This window comes from Lissotriton helveticus, chromosome 8 (genome assembly GCF_964261635.1).
Source record: "Lissotriton helveticus chromosome 8, aLisHel1.1, whole genome shotgun sequence".
Classification (NCBI taxonomy): Eukaryota; Metazoa; Chordata; class Amphibia; order Caudata; family Salamandridae; genus Lissotriton; species Lissotriton helveticus.
In genome coordinates this window covers 1,112,819,528-1,112,844,098 of record NC_136069.1, presented here as the reverse complement: position 1 = coordinate 1,112,844,098, position 24,571 = coordinate 1,112,819,528, and positions in this window count along the sequence as shown.

Genomic DNA, 24,571 nt, shown 5'->3' with positions numbered 1-24,571 from the left:
GAGAGCCTCCAGCAGCACCCGGGAGTCAGCCAATGGCAGTGCGGCTCCCGGGACAGGCAAGCAATGATGCTCCGCTCCACCGGCCAATCACGGCCCAACAACACTGATGACGCTGCGCTGCACGGGCCTATCCCGTCGCGGCGTTGGTGAGGAGGAATGGGAGTGCGGCGGCTTTGTTCTTCGCCCCGCAGCTCCGATCAGGACGGCACTTCGGGAAGAGGTTTTTCTGGCCCCGGGCAGTGGCGGTAATCAGGCGGCAGATGATTTTAGAGGGCGCGGGTCACGGACAGACCGCCCTCTTAGCCTCACAACCGCTCTTGAGTGAATTCCGCGAGGGGAGACACCACAGGCCTCCGACCCTCGCCGGGAATGTGCCGATGAGCACAACAATCCCTTCTTACACTCAGCAGTTGAGCACCACACGCTCCAGGTCCAAAACAACACGATCTTGCAGTAATTCTTGGCAAAGCTTTAGGAACCTTTAACCCTGGGTTCCCAACAGGAGGCCAGCTCTTCTCAGGCCCTTGGAGATTCAAGTTGCAGACACAGCACACAGCAAAGTCTTGGCAGTTTCAAGCAGGCAGGGTCCCAGCACACAGCAAAGTCCCTTTTTCCTCCTCAGCTTCCAGTTAGACAGCAGAACAGGTCAGCCCTTAGAGCACACAGCAAGGCAATCTTCCTTTAGTTCTCCCGCAGTCCTTCTTCCAGCAGAGGTTCCTTCTTGCTTGTAGGATCTTAGAATCTCAACTTCTGTAGTCAGGGGTCCTTCCCTTATTCCCCTCAAAGTCTTTGAAGTCCTTTGAAGTCTTTGTGCAAGTCGGCCCTGAGCCCGGTCTAAACCAGTTCTGGGGGTTGCGGAGCACTGAGGTGTCTCTGGTTTTCTTCTTCCTGTCAGCTTCAGGGTCAGAGGTGTCAGTTGGCCGGCAGGAGAGGGAACCAGCATGGTGGTCAGGCAGACACAGCCCGGCACTATCAGGCGCTTCCTCCTCCCACCTCCCTAGCAGCAGATGCGGCCTTTCACCCACGGGCTGACTCCGACCCCCTCCTCCGGGGCCTCTGCAGCCCCCTGTCACACCAAGACCAGACAGGCATTCCACAAACCCAGGCACACAGAAAGGTTTAGACAAGAGAACAGCCACTTTCTAAAAGTGCTATTCTCCAACACAGGATTCAAAAACAACCTTCACTAAAAGATGTGTTATTGAATTCTGAGTTCAGGGATATCTTTCACTCATGTCCCATCTTGTTCCTATGGGGAGATAGGCTGGTATCACATGGGGCCAGCCTCCTCCATGTTACTCTATGGAGCAAGATAGCCTTACAGCAGTGAGCACATAAAATTGCTGCTGCCCACTACCAGAGCATGTGACCTGCACTAGTACATGCTCTACCTTATCCATACACTGCACCCAGCCCAGGGGGGTACCTTGAGCCTTCCATAGGGGTGACGGGTGTGCACAGACAGGGAAGGGTTAGGCCCAGCCAGTGGGGACACTGGCCAGGCGGACATGGCAGTCACTGACTGCACACAGGCCCTGCGCTGGCAGGCCTGAGTCACCATTTTAGGGCTACTCATGTGGGTGGCGCAATCTGCGCTGCAGGCCCACTAGTAGCATCTGTCATCACCAGCCCTGGCACAAACAGTGCACTTTACTAGGGGCTTCATGGTGATACAAATATGCCAATCAGGTATATTTAATCAATATGGCAATTTACAGAGGGAGCACTTACACTCTGACACTGATCAGCAGTGGCAGAGTGTCCAAAGCGTCTAAACCAGCAAAAACGAAATCCAGCACAGCATCAAAAACACATGAGTCAGAGGCAAAAAGATGGGGGAAGAACCACGCCAAAGGTGTCAGGTCTAACACTCCCACACCTAGAAAAGGAAACCAGGTGAGCATACATGGTCCTCTGTGGAAACGGTAGTGAGGATCTTGTGCACATTATCTGCATTTGCCCAAGCCTACTGGACATTAGGCAAACTCTGTACAATAGGATTAGAGAGCACCCTGCCAAAGCATAAATCACGGTCCCATGCGGGATCCTTCAATTTCAATATATGGTGACAAGAGTATGCGTCAGAGCCAAAATACACATCAGACAGTTTTCATTTTATTTTTTCTGTTTATTTATTATTTTATCCAGATACTTTCAGTAGACATGATTCATAATTAAATTACCATGATTCACTCAATAGGAAAAGGGGATGCATCTCATTATACATATGTCAGAAATTTCAAAATATATATACGTCCCACACACTCCCGTACATCCAAAATAGAGTCACACTCACTTTCACACTATTGACATCAATCAATCTGGCATGCATTCATACATCGCATTCATGCTGGTACAACAAGGCCTGCAATAAGGATAAAAATGGGGCTGCATAGACAGAAGTCAGACTGTGGAGGCAAAAAGAGTTGGAACAGGTTATCAACCATAACTAGGTTTCTACCATCCACAGGAACCACGCCAACGCGCGTTTCGGTGTGAGGCCTATTCAGGCCGCACCTTCATCAGGGCAGTGGTGTACCACAGGGTTGGGGGTTCACAAGCAGGTTGGCCCTGCCTAACGGAGTTGATGGTGGGTGTGTAGCGATGAAAAGGAGCAAGCTCAAACAGTTTATATCAAATCTTTCTTTTCTGAACTATCGTTATCATCGTATGCATACATATACTGACGATGGGGGGCTCCGGCCGGGGCTCCCTCTTTACTCGGTCACGATGCGGTTTACACAGCAACGACCTTTCTTTTGGCCTGCTCGTCTGGCGTAGATGGATTTCCCGCTCCGCAATAATCAGGGCTTGGAAGATGTCTATAAATAGGGGTATGGTCTCCTCGATGAACTATGTCGGTCCAAGGGAGGAGATGGCGTCAAATAGCGGAGGTGGATACTATATCTGGTAGGCTTTTTTAGCTTTGGTGGTTCACGGATTCCCAGGATAAGTGGACTCCGTTCGGACCGCGTGGCGGCAGTTAATCACTAGGAGATCTGACAAAACTCTGCTCTGCCCCGCTTTCAAACAAAATGGCATTAGGACTTGCAGGCAGTGAAGATATGCTTCAACCATACTGTCACCCAACTAAACTGCCACCTCACAATTTTTTTTTTAGCATAGTAGAAAAGAGACTGCCTCAAACATTACCTCACAAAGAAGGCACAGAGACTTAACAGCAATCGGCCCAAGAGGATGCCGATCACTAAACAGGAAAGAGTCAGGATACTACAACAACATTCAGTGGCTGAGTACTCTATCACTTTTTGCAAAACGCACACAGATCCCCCAACCACCACTACCATCATGACCCTGGCACTGTTGATTGACGCAGTCAAAGAGGCAAAGCAACTGCTATATCTATGTTTCAACGATTATAGCACACCATTCGAACATGTAGACCATGCAAGATATGGCAGTAACTGTAAAAATGGAGGATTCCATCATCCCTTCTAAACCAGTTGATCTTACTACACACGGACACCTGGGTCAAAATCAAACTGGGACCTGGGACACACCTCTTTAGGTGAATTAACACCTCCAAAGGGCTAAAACAAGGGTATGTCCTAGCACCCTCAGTCTTCAATCTCTTTATGCCAGACCTCCTGGGGGTTGGACAAAAGTAACCCTGGGCGGAGAACTACGCTCCATTTGCGGAGTTTGCGAATTTTCGGCAACTTCGCACTTCGCGGCGAGCGCGAAGTTGTCGACTACTTCGCAATCTACAGCGTAGCGTAGTAGTTTTTCTTCCTCACGCGCTCAATAGCATTCTCGCGTGCGCGTTAATGACTTACCGTGGTTCTGCGTTTGCTTTCTCGCTTTTCTCTCCCGGTCGCGTTCACTGCGATGTTTGGAATCCGGACGCACAATCCTATGCGACTTTGAGAACGCGATTACGTCATTCGGACGCGCGAACATGTCATTGGGACGTGCGATCCTCCTTGCAGTGCCATGTTGGTAAGATCGCGTTTCCGAACACGCAGAAACTGCAATCTGGCACAGAATATCTCCCGAGCATGTTAAAATGTTCTCAAAAATTTTCATTTAACCCCTCAGATTGTGATTTGGCTGTATTTGTTTGGGCTAGGGGTCCTCTTTTTGTTTCTACTCTTTTTTTCAAGAGAAAGGAAGTGCCCCTGAGTTTACAACTTCCTGTTCCTGTCCACCAGGCTCCTCCCAGTGCTTTGTCCATGTGGTGTTCACTTTCATTTGGAATTGGAGCTGGAAGGATCACTCTTTGTGTATGTCTGCTGCATCATAGCATTTAATTGGATTTATTGAGGAATTTTGGATTTGAACTTTTCTTTTACAAGTAAGTTTGAGAATTGAGAATTGGTGTACTGTAAATGTTTCTTTGGTTTGGGTTTTTTTTAACTACAGTTTTCTGTGCTTCTCAACCTTTCTTAAAAATGATTATTGAGGGAGGCCTGTACTTTCATGAGGGGCCAAGTTGTATGTGTTTGAAATTTCATCCAGTAGGCCTAGAGGTACCCAAGGGTCCACCCATGTTTCTGTTGTGTCTGTAAAACATCATGGATGGCATTGGATTTAATTGCATACTCTGTTGTAGTGGAATTTAATTTTTTTTTAGTAAAATTAGGTAACCCTAGTAGTTCATGTAGTTAGTGTAGGCCTGCTTGAGTTCATTTACTTTCTGTGGGTGGCTTGGCCAGGTGGTGGTGGTGGCCATTTTGTGTTTGTAGCCACTGTGTTTTTGCCATAGGCCTCCAAGCTTGTGGCCTACTCTGCCTGTAGGCCCAAGGGTACTACTACAGTCCTCATCATGGGTGCATGAAAGTTGTTCAACTGTTATAGGGGTGTTTAATTTGTAAGTGTAACATCATGTAGGTCATGGATGGCTTTGGATTAATTAGCAAAATGTGTTTTTGGTGTTGAATTGCAGGTTTTGGGAGTGTGTTGAATAATATGGCTTTTTCTGCGCACTAGGTAACCCTAGGATTCAGCTCGCGTAGTTTTGGTAACTTTGCACAGTGCTACAACGCGACCGTACAGTTTTTGTCTTCTTCGCGCGCTCAATGTGCGTGCACGCGCACGCGATAACGACGTTTTGTACAGTTCGCGCTGCCGAACACGCCGAATTTGCATTCTCGCGAGCAATATCTCTCGAGTTGCCTAAAACGTTCCCGAAAATGTAGATGCTGTTCATTTTGCTAAAAGAAACTCCTTAGGTTGTCATTTGCTTGTAGTTTTTGGAGCATGGACCACTTACTGTTTCTGTCCTCTATGTACTTTGTTGTTTGAGGGTGGCCTGACCATGTGGGCGGCTTGTCGGCCATTTTGACAAGCCAAGCATTTTCCTTTTGGCATAGGAATGTATTGTCTGTCTTCTCTTTCTTTTCATGTTTTTGGGGGTGGCCAGGCCATGTGGGGGCAGCCATTTTGTGTGACCTTCCATCGTGGTTTATTTTTTTTGCCGTAGGCCTACAAACTTGTGTGATTTTTTCTGCCAGTAGGCCTAGAGTCCCAGAGATAGTCAGCGGGGATGCTTGATGTAGCGTTTTCCATTTTGTCTGTTGAATTTAACTTCATTTAGGGCATGGGTGGCTATGCATTGAATTTTCAAATGTGGTGTTTGGGGTGTAGTTAACTGTTTGGGGGAAAAAAACTCTAAATGCCTTTGTTGTATGTGTTGTTGTGTAACTTTCAAACCTTGTAGCCATGGGGATTTTCTTTTTTGCATTAAGCTGTGATGCAGGCATCCTCCTTTTTCTGGCCATATAGGGAGGGATATAGGCCTGCTTTAGTTTATTGTTTTCTGGCCTTTACCCATGTACCTGTGATGAGAGTGCCCATGTGGATCTGTGGTGGTAGCCGTAGTGTGCTGTTTTGTTTTTGACAAATTGGCCTGTGTCTTGCCATTGTTCCTGTTGGCTTACTACTGTTCACATCCCCATTGCTATCTGCTGCAGGTCACTGATACTGCATCCATCCGAAATTATGCACAAATTAAGGATTAACAAGTTCCAATTCCAATACATTTGCATTTTAGTTATTTGCTATTCTTACTCTTACTGGTTGTACTAATACTTCTAGTAGTAATTAAAATTAAAGCTAAAAAAAATCCACATTCGACTGATGTTGTTCTGCCTTCTTTGCTTGTAGGTGCACAAAAGACTGAAGAGGAGGTGTCTGTCATCATTCATCGCCTGTTCTAATGCCAGACGGACGTCCTTCTGTTCTGTACTACGTCACGTGTGGTGTGACTAACCTGACCAGACATCATTCTCAGCAACTTGTGCAACTGAGTGCTGCTGCTGACATCTGAAGAAGATGGGCCCAAAGAAAGCAGGTACCAGGTCCTCCAAGACCAAGAAAGTTGCTGAGAAGAAGGAAGAACAGAAGAAGGAAGTGACACTTAAGTCTGGTGTTGACCCGAAAATCTTTTTTGGGCAAAAAAAAAGTACGCCTGCAGCAGCAGTGACCGGGGTCCACGTTGGGGCCAGCACCACCGCATCAGTGGGCCCAAGCCACCAACCCAGGCCCAGGCAGATGAGTGGGGGAGAGGTAGCCAGCCTAATGGTAGAAAGCAGTGATACTGAGCCTGACCTGAACTTATCGCTATCTCAAGGTAGTACACATTCCACGCAAGAGGGAACACAGCAGAAAAGTGGTGAACAACAACCAGCGCCCGCAATAGTAGATGTTCAACCTGAGCCACCACCCGCAATAGTAGTTGTTCAACAACCACCGCCCGCAATAGTAGATGCTCAACGAAAAGAACAACCACAACCACCGCCTGCAAGAGTAGGTGTTCCACAACCACTGCCCGCAATAGTAGATGTTCAACGAAAACAACAACCACCGCCTCCAAAAGTTGTTGTTCAAGAACCACCACCGGCAATAGTAGTTGTTGTTCCTCCCGAAGTCAGGGCAGTTCAGGAAATTGAGCCTGATGCAGAGCAAGAAGAGGCAGCACCTCATGCAGGAGATCTATTGTTTTCTAAATCCCCACCAAAGAAAAGGAGGGTTAGTCCATCGAGTTCTTCGCCAAGCATCCCTTCTGATGATCTTGATCCCAATTGGGAGCCACAACAATCTGAGCATGAGAGGGGGAGACATTCCCAAGAAGACCAGGCTAGGGAAAAGGAAGGTTCCAGGAAGCCTACCACTTATGGAGTGCAAAGTTGAGCAGCTGGATAATGATGGTGATGATGAGTCAGACCCAGTCATCACAAGCATTACTCCTGGCCCTGAGGACATGGAGACCAACATTTTAACCCTAGCAAGAATGGCTGCAACTAGTAGGGATGTAGCACGCATACCACCAACACAGGCCACACCAAAACTACCTCCAGCTTCCATTTTTACATTTGCACACAGCCGGCAGCGTCCTACATCCAGCACAAGTTCCACCTCAGCAGAAGTAGGTAGTGGTACTACTGCGCAGCCACATAGTGAAATTCACCACACAACCTCCAGTTCATCCGGCATTGGAAGTGGCACCTCTAGCAGGAGACAAAAGTTGAGCTCCCCAGTGTGGGACTTCTTTACAGTTAGCGCAAATGAGGAGAACATTGCTATATGCTCCATTTGTCATTCCTCTGTTAGTCGTAGTAAGCTTGGTACAAGCTATGGTACCGGAGGCCAAATGACCCATATGAAAAAACACCACCTAATCAAGTGGGAGGACCACCTACGTATCATAAAAGCAGGAACCATTAATGTTGGTGGGGAAGCAGTAGAAGGTCCACAGGTCGAACAGGAAGAAGAGGGAGACATTCTATCTGGTAGTGGTACACTAAGTACCCCTGTCCGACTCCCCAGCACTGCAGTGGTAGGTCCCACATCCTCCGCATCAGCAACATCTCTGTGGCACCAGAGTAAGAGTAACCCGGAAACACCAAGGAGTACGGGTGCGAAGTCTGCGACGCGCAGTGCTGTATCGAGCATAACTGAAAGAAATATCAAGCAGCGTACCATTGTTAGCATGCTTAGGCAGGAGGGAAAGTACGAGCGCAACCACCCAATAGCACGTTTGTACAATGCTAAGCTTGCTAAAATGTTAGCTCTGGACCTTCTCCCTTTTTCTTTTGTTGAAGGGGTGGGTTTCCTGGAATTTGTGACAAACCTCTGCCCAAAATGGAATGTTACCAGCCGCTACTATTTTGCTAGAGTTGCTGTTCCAGCACTACACCATGACGTGCTGGAATTGCTTGGAAAAGCCTTGCAGCAGAGTGCTGTGCATAGTATCCACCTGACAACAGACATGTGGACCAGTAGCCAAGCCACTGATTACATATGCCTCACTGCACACTGGATCTCTTTTACAGGTGTTAGAGACAAGATATCTACAGGCATTGACACTACTGAGATTTTTAATGATACTCGCAGACATGCTACTATAGCCATGTTTGCTATGGAGAAATCGCATACTGCTGTAAACATTTTGGATGAGTTCAACAGCAAGGTCTTTGAATGGCTGTGACCAAGAGGCCTCAATATTGGTTTTGTTGCCACCGACAATGGCAGTAATGTAGTTAAGGCCATGGAAGATGGTGGCTATTTTAGGTCCCGTGTTTGGCACACTGCATTAACATTGTGGTTCAAGACTTTCCGAAAAATGAAAGCAAAGTCAGCAGCTTACTGACCATTTTCAGAAGAATCTGCACGCATTTCAATCATTCGTTTAAAGCCCGGAAGCAGCTACGGGTCATTCAACGTGAGTATAAAATGCCAGTCAAAGCACTCATCCAGGAGGCACCAACACGTTGAACTCTACTTATTACATGCTTGATCGGCTGTTTGAGCAGTACATACCACTTAATGCTTATGTCATGACAAGAAGATCAGGGGATCCAACTGATGTTATTAAAGCCATGACAGTTGAGATGTCGCAATGGGACCTCATTAAATGCCTGAAAAAGATGCTACTTCCTTTTGAGGTCTTCACACGTGCAGTCAGCAGGGAGTACTGTACTATGAGCCAAGCTATCCCATTGTTGTACATGCTGGAGCAAGAGCTGAAGGAGGTGTCTGAAACATACGAAGGTGTTGAAGGAAAACTTGAAGCATGTAATTTGGCGAAGTCCTTAGCCGGCCGCTTATCTGAGAATACAAGGATTCAAAATAAGATTGTGTCGCATCAACATTACATTACTGCCACAATTTTGGATCCACGGTACAAATTATTTGTGAACAGTAATGCAGTAATTCCTTTTTCAGAAGGGGATGTTTCCAAGTACAAAACTGTAATAGCCGAGGAAGCCACTGATTTAGACATTAGAGGCCTGCCAGTGCCAGCCCAGGACAGTGCAAGTACTACTGAGCATCCTACAGAGTCAAGTTCTTCTTCACAGCATGCGAGCAGTGCGTTTGCTTCCCAGCAGTCACCAACACAAACAATAACAACAACCGCACCAACAGGATCTGATTCATCAGACACAAGCAAAAAAATAGCTGCTTGGTTTCTACAGAAAGGGATGGGTAAGTCCGTTGCTGTCGCAAAGCAAAAACAGGACGAGCAAACCCGAGCACCAATGAACATTGAGCGGTTGGTCCAGGCCTATCTAGATGACACAACAGAGATGTTCATGGAGCAAAGCCCATTGGTGTATTGGTATAGGATAAGAAGCCAATGGCCACTGCTCAGCAGGCTGGCGATAAAGTATCTAGCTTGCCCTGTTGCAAGTGTCTCTTCTGAGCGTGTTTTCAGTGCTGCTGGTGCCATTGTGACTGTGAAAAGGACCAGTCTCTCGCCCAAAAGCGTGGAGAGGTTAACCATGATCAAAATGAATCAGCACTTGATACCACCAGACTACAAAGTACGTGAATCAGAGCTGGAAGAGGAGAGCGAGTCGGAAGAAATAATTAGTGGGTTACAGGACCTACTTCTGTCGGAAGAACCACCAGGGTTTGAGGATGAGCTCCTCTTCCCTGACAACTAGGCTTTGAAATTGTAACATTCTCCCTTCCTTTATTTCTCCCTTCCTTATTTGTGTGTATCTGTCTTTCTTACTCAAACTTCAAAACCAAAGCCATCTTCCTTTCTCTTTTAATTACCTATTGGAGTTGCACATCTGAGCATTTACTGTGCACTGCACTCCACTCATCAGAGTCCTGCTCCATCTTCCTGACTCACCCTAAATACATTTCCATCTTGCCAATGTACATTGGATGGAGATGGACAATAGTGCAATAATGTAGCCTCTAACAGTCTCTCCATAACAAGTGAAACGTACGTGACTATAGCCATCTTCTGTTTTGTTTCCAATCTGAAATGCATCACTGTCTTAAGGCTACACCTCTGTCTGCAGGCATACACAACTCTTCAATGTCAGAACTTGAGCAGGGCTCCAAAATTAAAGTAAACTCGTCATCACTTTCAGAAGACTCTGCTGCATCTGTGATCTGACAGCCACAAAGAAGAGAAAGACAGGTATATGAAATGAATGATGCCATATATTGCATTGGCTGCTTGCTGACTCAGAGCAAATGTGCATGAAGTAGAAATATACTAGTAGTTTAATATAATAACAAAGTACTTGTGTCTCCAGTGATGGTCAATGTTTCCATGTTATTTAATAATATGTATCCAATTGTACTCCTACTACTGCAGGTGCAGTCTGACTCTGGACTTAATCGTAGTCACTCACTACAGACTGAGTTGCTGTTCGTGGTCTGTAGGAGAACACGTACACGTGCCACACCGGATGATGAATGATGATGACCACCATACCCTCTTTGCACGCTGTCAGTCAGTTTGATCAGAGATGATTGATGGAATAAGTTTAGGAAGTGGAATACAAGGTAAACGCACAACCAATCAACAAGAACCACAGCAGACCTAGGCTACATGTGTGTGCAGTGGTGGAATAGAATAGTGGTATGATTGACTGCCATAGGCGCATTGATTTAATCACTTGTTTTGAAAAATGCTAAGTTGATGTATATGCCTTTTGTCTGAAACTGTGAAAAATGTAGGTAAATGGAGTTTGGGCCACAGACTCACGGCCCGGTGTTGTGGTGTGGCCATGTAACTGTTCTGTGCTGGCTCCTATCTTGTTGTTCTTTTCGATGACTGCTGTGCAAGTAGAAGAGTAGAGTTAATCAATGTATCCAAGCAGCCTCAATCTGAAAAACTTCTCGCTCACGAGTCTTGTCTTTTTTGCACTACACCATAATTTATTTTTATGTTTTCATTCAGTTAACTTATTTTGTAATACCCAATTTCTTCTTTCATCAACACTTACAGGCCGGCCTTTCACCCAGCGCTATTATACGTGGAGCAACAACTCACACTTACCTTACCAATCCATCCTCCTCATCATCATCCAGGCAGAGGCGCCCAAGAATGATATAATCAGTCACAGTGTCCATGGAAGGGAGGACAAAGATGAATGACGAGATACAACTATACATTTGGCCCTGGATAACATAATACATTAACTTTAGTATCATTTTCGTAATTTTCTTTGATTCCTTTTTCCTCTTCATTTATTTTACGCTTGTGTTTGGTAATTGATTGTTCACTTAAACTATCTCTTAATTTTCTTTGCTAGCTTTCAGCCCGCTACATCAGGTATTACAGTTTCTCAGAGGGCATACAGCCTAGGCAAAAGTCATATTCATATCATGTATAAGAAATACTTCCTTTGCATTGTGTAGTAGTAGTTAAGTAAGTACCACTTATTATTAACGATCAAGTTAATAATAAGCCTTCATCATGCATCTATTTCGTTTTTCTTACTTGACTTTACATTTATTGGGTAGTAGTGGATCATCAATCATCGTCTTCATTGTTTTGCTTTTGTTGTCTCCATGCGTACTGTTTTTCTTTGTCAAACCTTTCCCCAAACCCCCATTCCCATCCATTCATCAAAACCTAACCCTCTTCCCCCGGGCTGTGTGGTTTTATATTGAGGTGTGACTACATTAAATCTACGCCAAAAATTGATCACACGCTTGCTGGGGCAGATGTGGTGAATGCAACATTAATGAAATCAAATGTCAACGAGGCAGGGCGAGGATCCTCTTCTGCTTGCCCACCCAAGCTCACTGTATGTACTAGTGTACAAGGCAATTAATTTCCCAAAGTGACCCAACAAATACATCTAAATAATTGGTGGCATTGTTTGAATTTAATTTGACAGCATTTAAGTTTACGAATTGGATTGTGTTTTACTGACTCCTTCAACACAATTGCATTTATCTTCTTGTACTTGGCAGTCCCCGACAACATTGATTTCTTTGAGTTTAGCACTAGCAGTTGTAATATTGTTTGTATTTTTTTGGGTCAGTCTTATGTACTGTATTTTTCAACTTCTCCCACATTCTGTCTCAGGCAAATGACTGTCTCTTTGTTTTTGTTTTCCAATGCTAGTGCCAGTGTCTACTAGTCTACTACTACCATCACACAACCACGGCATATTCTCCGTTGTCTTGGGAAACCATGCAGCCTTGCTTGCAGTGCCAAACTTAATCATCATCAATCACAGGTAAGAAGAGAAGTTTGCTAGGAGGTATAATGGAGGAGAGACTGGTAGTACAAATAGGACAAATATAACTCAGTGAGGGGTACCGCATCTATCTGTTGGCATGATGTTGTTACATGTGGTCAATTCATAAATTATTTCAATCAAACACTGGCCGCTGCCCTGCATGTAGAGTAAACCTTGTGACGTACAACAGTTACCCCACCACAAAACAACATCATATGTGTACGTTGAAAATAAATAACATTTATTGATGTACATAAAAAAATCCTCCTAGTCCTCTCCTATCCCACCCCTATCCCCACCCTAACCCCAACCAATGTCCAAGTCCAAAGAATGTCCCACAAAAATAACCCCAACACCCAATTCCCACCCACCAACAAAAGTATTAAAAAAGGGGCAAATGAACAGGGTCCATCACAATCGGCGGGCTTTAAGGTGTTTGTCCACCAATATCTTCACACGCTCCTCTAATTGATCCTCCAACTTTGACACCCGGTGGAGAATCTTTTGCCGAAATGCACGGCACCTACATTTGCATCCATGATGTGGGGGGCGGCAGATGTTGTTAAATGCCGGCGGTGAGCGGCTGCCTGACCACGGCGCCGTACTCCTGCAGGTGGGGCCTGGCTGGGGCCTGGGGCATTAGTAGAGGCAGCAGCTGCTGCCTCTTCCTCCTCCTCCTCGGCCTCAGCCACCAGCCGGCGGTACTCCTCCACAATGGCCTGCAGTTTTCTTTGCCGGGCCCTGGCTGCCAACTCCTTCCTTGATGGTTTTTGTTGGGAAGGAGTATGAGTATCTATAAAAAATTAATTCAACACATAGTGGCATAGTAGCACTACCAAGCGCAGTACATACAAATGGTGGCAACTTTTAGTATCTATCAAATCTATCCTCCTGCTTCCCCTGCCTGTAACTTTTGTTGAAGTTTTTTCTGGCATTATACTGGCCCTAGTACTATGGGTGGACTTGAGTACACAGAAGAACACCAGTATTTTTTGTATCTCCTTTTATATTTTCAAAGTAAGACTCTGCTTCCAGTGACAGTCTCCACCTATGATGAATACAATACATTTAGGGGGAAAACAACCAATAAAAATAAATGTCTATCATTCTTTATTATCGCCTTAGCTGGTTTCACTTTCACCAACAACCACCCATGCGTTCACTCCTTCCTTGCCTTGGGTTTCATTGTCACAAACTCCGCTCATGATTCTTGCTATCCACTATATCCATGCACCCATATTGTTTTGCCCAACCAGGCATGCATCTTCTCTTTCACCTTCCAGTTCTACCCATCCTTCAACAATCCATGCATCGGATTCATATCAGCCACGTGCATGAACCTTCCAAAGTATCCTTCTTTGGTAGTCTTACTACATCTTTCGTCCTTCCTCCTTCCTCCCTAGTTCACTTCTTTCCCTTTTTGTTCAACACATCCCTCAAGGTCATCTGATCTGACTTTTAGTCTTCTCCATAACTTTCACAGCTGAGTTGGAGTCTGATAGAAGAGGCCTTGTTTACTCAACTCACGCTGGTAATGCTGCAAAGGGTGTCTTCTTCACCCATTGTATATTGTCCAGTACAATTTCAAATTCATACTTTCTTAATAAGTCTCATAGCACAGTGAGGGAAATGTTCCCCTTCCACCTAGTAATGCAAATAAGTAATGAATATAACTTACCACCGCCCACCGCTGAAGTTTCCTCCCCCACTGTTGCTACTGCAGGTGCCGCAGCCACTGTCCCCTCCTGGATGGCATTAGTATCGCCGCTGGCCCCGTCGGCAGTAGCACTGCTCGTTGGTAGTGATTGTGCACCTATAAAAGCAAGTACACCTTTTTAGATGCCTGCACAACTTCACCTATTTTACTAGTTGTACTTCACCAGGAAGGAATATTGAAAATACAGTTATGTACAACATAAAGCATTGTAAGTGTAACTAGTCCAAATTGCGTACTACTGTACAGCAGTCATTAGACAGAGTTTAGTTTTACTTTATTAGATGTTCCCTAGGGTCATCTAATCTCTACTCCTACTCTAGTCTTTGGAACGTTAGCCTGAGCCATGTCACCATTTTAGAATGATCCAGGTCTACTGGTTTGCCCATGTTTTTACCTTGCAGCTTGTTGCACAGTGAGAAAGACACCTTTGAGGCCACATGAGTGTTGCATACAACTAAAGAGGTTGACTTACTTACTTACTTACAGTATTGTTAATCCCTTTTGCTTATCCATAATGTTACACTCTTTGGCATGACTGCTATAAACTGGCATAGTTGTATTCACTGTCTAACGTGCAACATTTTTCTCCTAGGCAGATGAGAAGATTGCCTTCTACGAACCAGAGATTAGCAGAGCTTTCGAAAGATGCATGTGTAACCAGTATACGTTCAACGGTGAGGGGTCTCCCACAATTCTCACAGTTCTCTATCGTGCACTAGTTGTACAAAAATGGAGAGTATTTAATCTTCTTTAGTTTGCATGGTGGAGCTGGATGTTTTTCATGGAACAACTTACAAGTTACAACAATACAAAGCTTGTTATTAAAATAATAAAGTTTTTGAACTTACACATAGACTCTGTGGTATATATTTTTGAGTGTCTGGGGTGTTGTGGACTTAAACGAGTGAGTGAGCGAAAGGGTGTTCTTCTGTTCTGGGTTGTGTAAGAAAATCATTGGGCATATCTAACTATCTTCTTGTGGGGGTCGGGAGTGGGACAAATGACTATGACTGAGACACTTAGGTAGGTAGACTGTCGTTGAATTGTGGGTTCTTCTGACTGAGTTCTGTGACTAGGGTGTAAGTAAGGTCCAACCTCCCTATCACCAACATCCTATTTTCTTGTGCATAGTTCTGTATGTGCCTGTGCAGAGAATAACTGCAACAGTAGTAGTAGTATAATAACCTAACAAAAATTTGTAGTCAAACACCTAGTTGCGCATTTTTTGGTGTGGGAATTGACCAAGACTAGAGATTACAGAGGACAACGCAAAAGACAGGAGTGGACCCAGTGGCTACAGCTATTCTATCACAGCTTTATCCTAACTAAAGAGTGGCCAACAGGGCAAGCTTAGCTAAAGACAGTCTAATAGTAGTAGTAGCACAGAGAGTTATCGGCCAGAGGCAGTTTGAAGGAATTTAAAGTCAGGGAAGGCATTAGATACCCAAAATTTGGAAAACAAATTGAAGACCAAAGAAGGTTTAGCTAACATTTAATTAGGAAGGAGGCTTAATAGGTTTGAAACAATAAGGTGCGTTAAAAAGTTAGGGAAATATAATTCATAATAATATAAGCACTGGAGGACTTACTGGGGCCAGCAGCAGGATCCTCGGTAGAGGAGCGCTCCTCTGGTGGTTGTCCCGCCGACTCGGACCCTGTCTTCGTGCCCCTGGGTGGTGCTGATCATGTAAGAAATAATAAAGAAAGTGAAACATTGAGTGCTGTGAAACAAATACATCATTCAAAAATCCTCTCAAACATTTTAGGAAACAACAATTGCAATAAAATTTACTTCGAAGTCTAAATGACTACTGGCTTGCAGGATTCACAGACCGTCTACTTATAGAACACTAATCAAATGTTCCATAAACATTCTGATTGCAGAATATACTAATGAAGCCAGTACCTCCTGACCTACACCACCTATTCCAGAATCCAGCCGGGCCAATTGTTTAGTAAGTCGGCCTTTCCATTTTATTTTTGCCCGCAAACATGCATAGATGCGATGGAGGAGTAGGACACATGCATAAATTTGTGCATACACGAAATTGTTGGTTGCTTGCGTCATATGAAGTGCTACTGACTGACGTGGCAATGCTATTGCTGCTAAGCCTACCACTCAGTAAACAAACTGCAAACCGGTTCTATGGAGGGGTGGGATAAATAAGAACTAACTAAGCATTCAGTGACAGAGGAGGCGCCGCGTCATGCAGACCGTTAAAAAAATATGAACTAATACTATCCATCCACCACTATTTCACTAAAGGACAATGTAAGGACTAGACTCTAGCAATAGCATTAACTAGCTTCAGTTCTTTAAAGTAAACTCTAACATCAATAATCACCAGCCCAAGCTAGCGCACAGTTACAAACCAGTAAGAGAAGTGGCGAGCGAGCAGCACCTGTGTCATACGGTAACAGAAGATTTTGAGACGGAATTGATCTGCAATGTAACTAAGCGCACAAGTAATCGTGTTACTTATTCGTCCAAGAATTATACACAATACCTATACTACTATATATACATATATTAATATTACTAGCTACTCACCAAGCCCCATGACCTCAACACCTAGCAGGTCCAACAGGTCCTGCTCCCTGTCCAGAATGTCTGCCCACCGGTGGGCCAGCTGCTGGTGGGTGCGCCGGATATCCATGCGGCGGAAGACTGCCCGGCGCACCTTTGCCCACCGGCAGTGACGCTCCTCTGGGAGGTAACCAGAGCCTGGCCTGCCGCCTGCTGCCAAGGTCAAGGGGAGGTGGCGCTGGATAAAAAAACAAGGACCGCCACCTCCGCCTCCCCGACAAGATTCCGGGCCTTCACCCCTGAAGGTCGCATTCTGCCGCAAGGCAGCTGGCTCTTGGGCACAGGCGCCTTGCCCTTCGAGCCGGTTCTGCTGCTCCCCTTTGCCATGGTTCTGGGGTGGAGGTGGAGGTGGAAAAGAAAAGTTAGAACAAAAGGAAAAAAAGTTAGGGGGAAGAAGTAGGAGCTTAAATAAAGAAGTAAAATAAAAAAGTAGAAAAGTAATAAAAAAAGGTGGAAAAGTAGAAATAAAATGCAAAATATAAACTTAGGGACAGAGAGAGATAGATGATAAGTAAAAAAAGTAAGAAAAACTGTGAAAATAGGTAAAGATTGCACAGATGTAAGGTGGATAGAAAACTAGGCCCAGAACTATAGCATAGAGTGTGAAAAACAAGATGGCCGCGCCCATCGCGACCACTTGGGTAAGTTCGCGCGCGATTTCATGCGAACACGCACTTTGTCAGCGTGAACAAGTAGTTGTGTTCCCGAACAAGACGTGCACCGCGCGAACACATTATACGCGACCCGGAAGAGGAAATAGGGGACGCGAGCGGGCGGGACAATTGAAAAAACAAGATGGCCGCGCCCATAGCCCACCACATGGGTAAAATCGCACGCTACAATCCCCCGAACACGCAGACAGCGCCCCGAACACGCACAACGCGCTCCCGAGAAAGAAAAACGGCTCGCGAACGGGACTAGCAAGCTACTACGCACGCTCGCGAAGCTCGCGTAGTGCGAGAACGTCTTTGCGAAGCTTTGCGAAGCGCGACTACGCGTACTACGCCCAGGGTTAGACAAAAGTATATCACATGCCCCGAAACTATGAAAAATGTCCCCTTACAATCTTCTATATGAGGAGGACCTGGTCTTAATAGGCAGAACGCCAATTGAACTACAGACCCTCCTGGACACTACCAATAACTTCTCACAAGCAAACACATTACGCATCAATTTAAGCAAAACAAAAACTATGGCAATAAACAACTCCAGAAAGAAAAAGTTGACCTGGTATCTGGACAGGAACCCCCTAGAATGAGCAACTGAATATAAATACCTTGGATTCTTATTAGACAGCAGATTGTATAAAACCCAGATGGAGGCCTTGTGCCAGAAAGGCATGACAACACTAGCAATGAAGCCCCTAAAAAAAGCAGTACCAGGCCTAACCTTAGATCCACTACTACAGGTTATCCAGGCAAAGCTACCACCAATGCTAACTTATGAAAGTGAACCAATGCGAGGGAGGGATGCGATTGCTTTGGACAAAATAATCAATGCCTACAGGGCGATCTTCCACCTCCCGACCTACGCGCGTCCTGCTCAAATTCATCTAGAATTTGGCCTACAGAATCAGGCTGTAGGTAGGAGGGGGGCATTCATAAAGAGCTGGCACAAGATCAGGGAAGGTGAGCAAGGACCACTAAATTAACACCTCTGGACTGAATTGACAAGCCATGGAAAATCACCCAACAGAGAGTACCTTTTAGACTTCCTTTCAAAACTAGGTCTACCACCTCTGCAACCCACCAGAGTTTTAAGAAGGCAGTAACAAAATCAACAAAATCGATATCAATAATCGAAGACAAAGAAACCTTGGCAAAAAGGGTGCACAGCTCGTCTGTTCTCAACGACTGCAAAGTCCTTAAACCACAACCAGAATTAAGTGTAGTATTCAAATTGAAGGTGAAAGAAAAATTTGTAAGATACCCCCTGGGTATTCTACAAAAACTCCTGCACACACCTCCCTAAAAAAGGAAACAAGGTGAGCATACTTGGTGCCTCTGTGGATACAGAAGTGAGGATCTTATGCACGTTATCTGCATTTGCCCAAGCCTGCTGGACATTAGTCAAACTCTGCTTTGCCCCGCTTTCAAACAAAATGGCATTAGGACTTTGTAGGCAGGCAGACAGTGAAGCTATGCTTCACCCTACTGTCACCCAACTAAACTGACACCTCACAAAGTTTTTTTAGCATAGTGGATAAGAGACTGCCTCAAACATTGACTCACAAAGACGGCACAGAGAGTTAACAGGTCGGGTTTCTCGACAGAGACGACCCTACTGGGAGTTACTGAAAACATCCGTCATATGTTGGACAAAGGCGAAACAGTTGCACTAGTACTTCTAGACTTAAGTGCCGCATTCGATACGGTATCACACACTGTATTAATGCGGACACTATATTCATTAGGAATCAGAGGCCCTGCATTAAATTGGCTCAAATCTTTGTTAGAGGAACAAACTTTTCAAGTTTTCTCTCGTTCAGCTTGTTCAGATACTCTGGTTTTTGAACATGGAGTGCCACAGGGCTCCATATTAAGTCCACTATTATTTAATCTGTACATGAGCCCATTGGCTAAGGTGGTGCAAGAAACCGGTTTACAAATGTATTCTTATGCTGATGATTCTCAGCTGTTTTTTTCACTTTCTTCAGAAAATAATGACTGCCCCTCTATACTTAAATGTGGACTCGTGAAAATTGCAGGATGGATGCAAGAACATTTTGTCAAATTAAATGGTGAGAAAACGGAAGTGATGGTTCTGGGAAAAAACAAGGCGTTATGGGGCCCCCAACATTGGCCGCAGGAAATGGGACTGCTCCTGGTCCTAGTGATGCAAGCACGCAATCTGGGCGTCATTATTGACGAGTCTCTTAATATGCATCAGCAAGCAGTAAAAACGTCAGCTACATGCTTTGCCATTTTAAAATGGCTAAAGAAGATCTGCTGGATGCTGCCAGAATCGACCAAGAAAACCGTAATCAATGCATTGATCACTTCAAGGCTCGATTATGTAAATGTAAATGTACAGGAATTTATATAGCGCAAATCACCGAGTGGTTTCTAAGCGCTTGCTTAGGGAACCCGTCCTGGTATTCCCCTGTGAGATAACCCCGGCAGGGTATCCGCAAGGTGAAAGCCAGGCATCCCGCCGCGAGGGGCCGTTGTGGAGATTAAGCAAGCTATGGCCCAGAGTCGCAGAGTGTGAACCCGTGAATCGAGTAGGCACCGGAGCGAGAATTGTCGAGTCCATGGACATTCTAGGACTCAAGACCCCGCTGAGCCAGGAATTGAACCCTGGTCCCGGGCTGACCTCTGCTTCCAGGTCTGCCTCCTCTAACCAGTGAGCCACACTTCTCCACTGATTATGGCACTGTATTGTATCTAGGGGCGAAAAAAGCTACGATTCGTAGGCTGCAGACAGTTCAAAACGCTGCAGCCAGATTGTTATGTAAAATCCCCAGCACTACACCAGCTTCTAAATACATTCGGGATCTCCACTGGTTAAAAATCAAAAATCGAATTAAATTTAAATCCCTTTGCTTTATGCATAGAATTTCTACAAAAAAAGCCCCAAAATATCTTCAAACTTTGGTTCATCCTTACTGCCCTTCTCGTGCTCTTCGGTCGACCACTGCGAAGAATTTTGTGATCCCCAAAATCAAGTTGTCACGCAAATTCTTCACCTTCTTGGGACCCACGATGTGGAACTCTATGCCAATCACAGCACGAAACTAGACCAACTATATGAGATTTCGGAAAGCCTTAAAGACCTGGCTCTTTAACATCTAAGTTGGTCTCTGACTGCAGCATCACAGTATCATCTCAGTAATGCGCCGGGAAACTCTTTGTGGGTAGCTGTTGCGCTCTAGAAATGCAATGAATAATAATAATAATAATAACAGCAATCTGCCCAAGAGGATACCGATCATCAAACAGGAAAAAGTCAGGATACTACAACAACATTCAATGGCTGAGTACTCTATCACCTTTTGCAAAACTCACACAGAACCCCCATTCAAGCATCCTGGAAACAGACAAAGCCGGAAAATCAGCAAGATCTCATAATACAACACTTTACAAAAAATAATAGAAAAAAGTGGGGGACCCATTTGAACAGCCAGCGTACAATAAACATGAAGCAGATAGTTTATTTTTTTTTTATGGTTTTATTCCGTTAAAGTTGCACCAGGTCAGGCAAATGAATTAGCAGAGGAAACCAAAACAAGCATTTGCAATGCAACTGGTTTCGCCTTTGGGACCTTATATGTATTTAGCTATGCAGCACATTAGCCTGGGTGTTGAAACATCTGCTGTTCTTTAACATGGAGGGAAAGTAAACACCAAACTGCGTGACACGCCAGGTATGGGAACACATGTGGAGAAATATTGCCTTTCATCAGGAAATGGTATAGTCCAAAGCTCTGTTTTTAATACAAAGCAGGGCCATCGGCAGTCATATCACTGAAAATACCAGATTTGAAAAAAATATTAGTGTCTACGGGTGCTGGTAGAAGACAATTTCTATGGACTGGAATCTTGCGAATGCTAAAATGATTATGGTATTTTACTGTCCTCAGCTGGTCATTTTCTATCAAGAAAGTTAAATAGAGGCAGGTGCCAGAAAAATAAAGTTCCTCAGCAGAATGCAATTCTGGTATTTTACTTACCTCTGCTGGTGGCTTTCTATCGAGACAGTTAAATAGAGGCAGTTGAACAAAAACAAGTCCCTAAGCAGAAGCAGACATGTCCTAGGGCTGATCTCCAGAGCACACAAAGTACATACACATTCAAGTATATACTAAAGTATATATGCTAAAGTATATACAAGAGATCTTGAATGCTCGAAAAGCATGTGGGATACCACCACGCCAACACTGCAATATGTACAGATCACTGCATTGTAATTATGGAGGACCACTAAGAACTGCAACCTTTTTAATAATGCTTTACTGACCATTTGAATTACAGCTGCATACTAATCAATGGGGACTAACAAGAAGGCAATGTTTGCTTAAAATTGGTATATATGGTGGATGGAAAATGCCCTTTTAACACCATAAGTTGCCAAACGCGGAATTTTCAGATTACCGATTTTATTGGCACTAAGGAAAAATGCAAAACATGTTTTAAGTATCCTTTTTCTTAGCCAGCACATTTTTTCCCTATTTTATTTACAATGCAAACAAGATCGAAAAGGTTTTACTTACTTACATAGCAAAGAAAATATTTTAAAACTACAAGCAGAGGAACAGGGCACAAAGCCAAAAGACACTTTAGATTGAAAATTAACCAAGAGAAAGTTAATTCCCATCCTGTGTACAATTCAAAATAAAAGTCACACGTTGCACCATCTGAAGTAAAGAAAGATATGATATGAATATGTGACCAATTGGACCACGAAAAAACTTCGCCAGTCATTGTTGAAAAGGACTCTAAAGAGAACTGAATGAATTGAGACTGCCTGTGAAATGCAAAAAACGTTTCCTAAAGGAGATAACAGGCATGAACTCTGTTTTAGTTTCTCCAGAGCACAATATAAACCAAACATGCATCCGTTTCATCTGTGCAGATGAACCGGATTTCTCCACATTGAACATGTTTTGCCTAGTGGAATAAATGGAAAATATTAGGGTGTCTTTAGCCATATGTCTCTCGTTGCCTCTAGTCTAGCTTGGTTGTCTTATTTACTACCACCTCTGAATGGACAGAGGCCTGCATGGGGAGCATGCCGGTGACTTTCAGTGCCCCCACAGTTACAACGCACCTGAACCACCTTCTGCGGTGGGACAGGCACTAGTGCTGCTCGGTCCCAGAGGCCCAGCTGGACCAAGGTCTGTGCAGCAATGACTACCCCAAAGTCCCTCCCCAAGGCCCCTTTGGAGTTGGGAAGCACCTATCTACATGCAGCTGAGTGTGTTGTGGTGTCACGGCCACCGGGAAGGGTTGGAGGGGAGAAGGTTCAGTATGGGAGGCAGAGGTGTGCACTTCAATGTGGCTTGATGTTAGATATGAAGGAAGGGATACTGGTGAATGTGCTTGGCATGCTGAGCGATTGGGGGCACTATGGGATTGAGTATGAATGTGAGATCTGGAGATGTCGGGTAGTGAGGTAGAATGGTACAGTACGGTCCGTGTGAAAGTGAGGCAGAAGTAGAAGTTAATTAAACTAGCATCTGGCACTCTGTGAACAGGAGTGGCACCAGAGCTGGCTCATGCATGTGGACAGAATATCAGTCTTGGCCAGCCGCAGCCCGTTGCGGGAGTTCCGTGGGGCTGGCAGGCGGGGCGGGGGAGGGGCAGGGTGGGGGGGTGGTAAACACCGGAATATTGATGATTGCAGGTAAGTAAACAATTAAATTTAAAAAACGAATTTCGTAGCGCGCCATGCATCCCAGTTTGCGATGCAGGGCACTCTATTCTTTACATCAAATCTGTATAGCGCTTAATATCTTATAGCTCTGTATTGTGCCCTAAATGCAGCCAATGTCTTAGAAACCCTAACTTGCCTTTTACTGCATGTACCCTTGGATTGCTGGCTATCTCAGAAAGCCTTTTCCCACTATACTCCTATATCCTGCATGAAAAATTGACCTTGCCTTATTTCCATTTGATTCCTCTTGCTTCCGTTTTCAGAATGACCCTCTTCTTACCTTCCATCCTCCATTAGCCTTCTATTTCAGAATATAGCCTCTTCTCCTCTCCTCTCACTCTCATGCCTGCTGGTCTTTATCTCTCTTATTGTAATTCTGAAAAAGGTTGACATCTCATTTCATGGATCACAAACTCTCCTGCATTAAAAATCGTATCACTGCAATTTCACATTACATAATGTTTGCCAACCTATCTATCTGAATATATGACGTTACAACGCATGCTTTTACAATGCGGTCTTTACATAGCAACTACCTTTACATTGCATGATTTAGCAGCGGATGCCATTAAAACGCATTTTTAAAAACTACCATTGCAACGCATTCCATTAAAACACATATCATTACAATCCATACAATTACAACGCATAATACTTTTAGGGCAACAGTAGGGTAAGTGTTGGATAGTGTAGGGGTAAAAATGACTAAGTGTTGGACACTGCAGGGGTAAAAATTACTATTCCCACCCAAGTGAGTGCTACAGTAGGGAAAGCGTTGGATAGTGTAGGGGTACAAAACTACTATTCCCATGTACCCCAAAACCCATACCCACCCTAATACTAAAAGATTCTCAATTACTTACCTTATAATGTGTTGTAATGGCATGCGCTGTAGTGACATGCATTATAATGGCATGCATTGTAATGGCAATGCGATGTAAAGGTAGTTGTGTTGTAACAGTTGCGTTGTAAAGGTAGGTTGTTGTAATGACTGCTTTGTAATGAATGTTTACCATCTATTTCACCAAGCATTCACCTGAAAATAAATGCTCCCCACTAATGATCATACCTAACTGGCATTAATACAATCTATCACAAAGTAACTGGAATAAATGAATTCAATTTGTTTCTTGAAAGCACATGAATAATCGCAATAATAGTAAGATTTATGTAAATAAAATTACAATTAAAATAAAGTACAACTGTGATGATAAGGTTTACAAAAAGTCATAGTTGTGATTGTTTTACATGTAAGCCTAGATTTACATGTAAACCTAGAGGTAAACGTAACAGTGTCTCTAAAACAGGTAACTTTGATGGTTGCAAGAGAACTACGCAAGTCCAAGCCACAAGCCTGATAAGCCAACAGCCCTAGCCAAGTAAGCTGAACCCTCAGCTGTCAGCTGAGGCCACCTTGGCCATTGTATCACT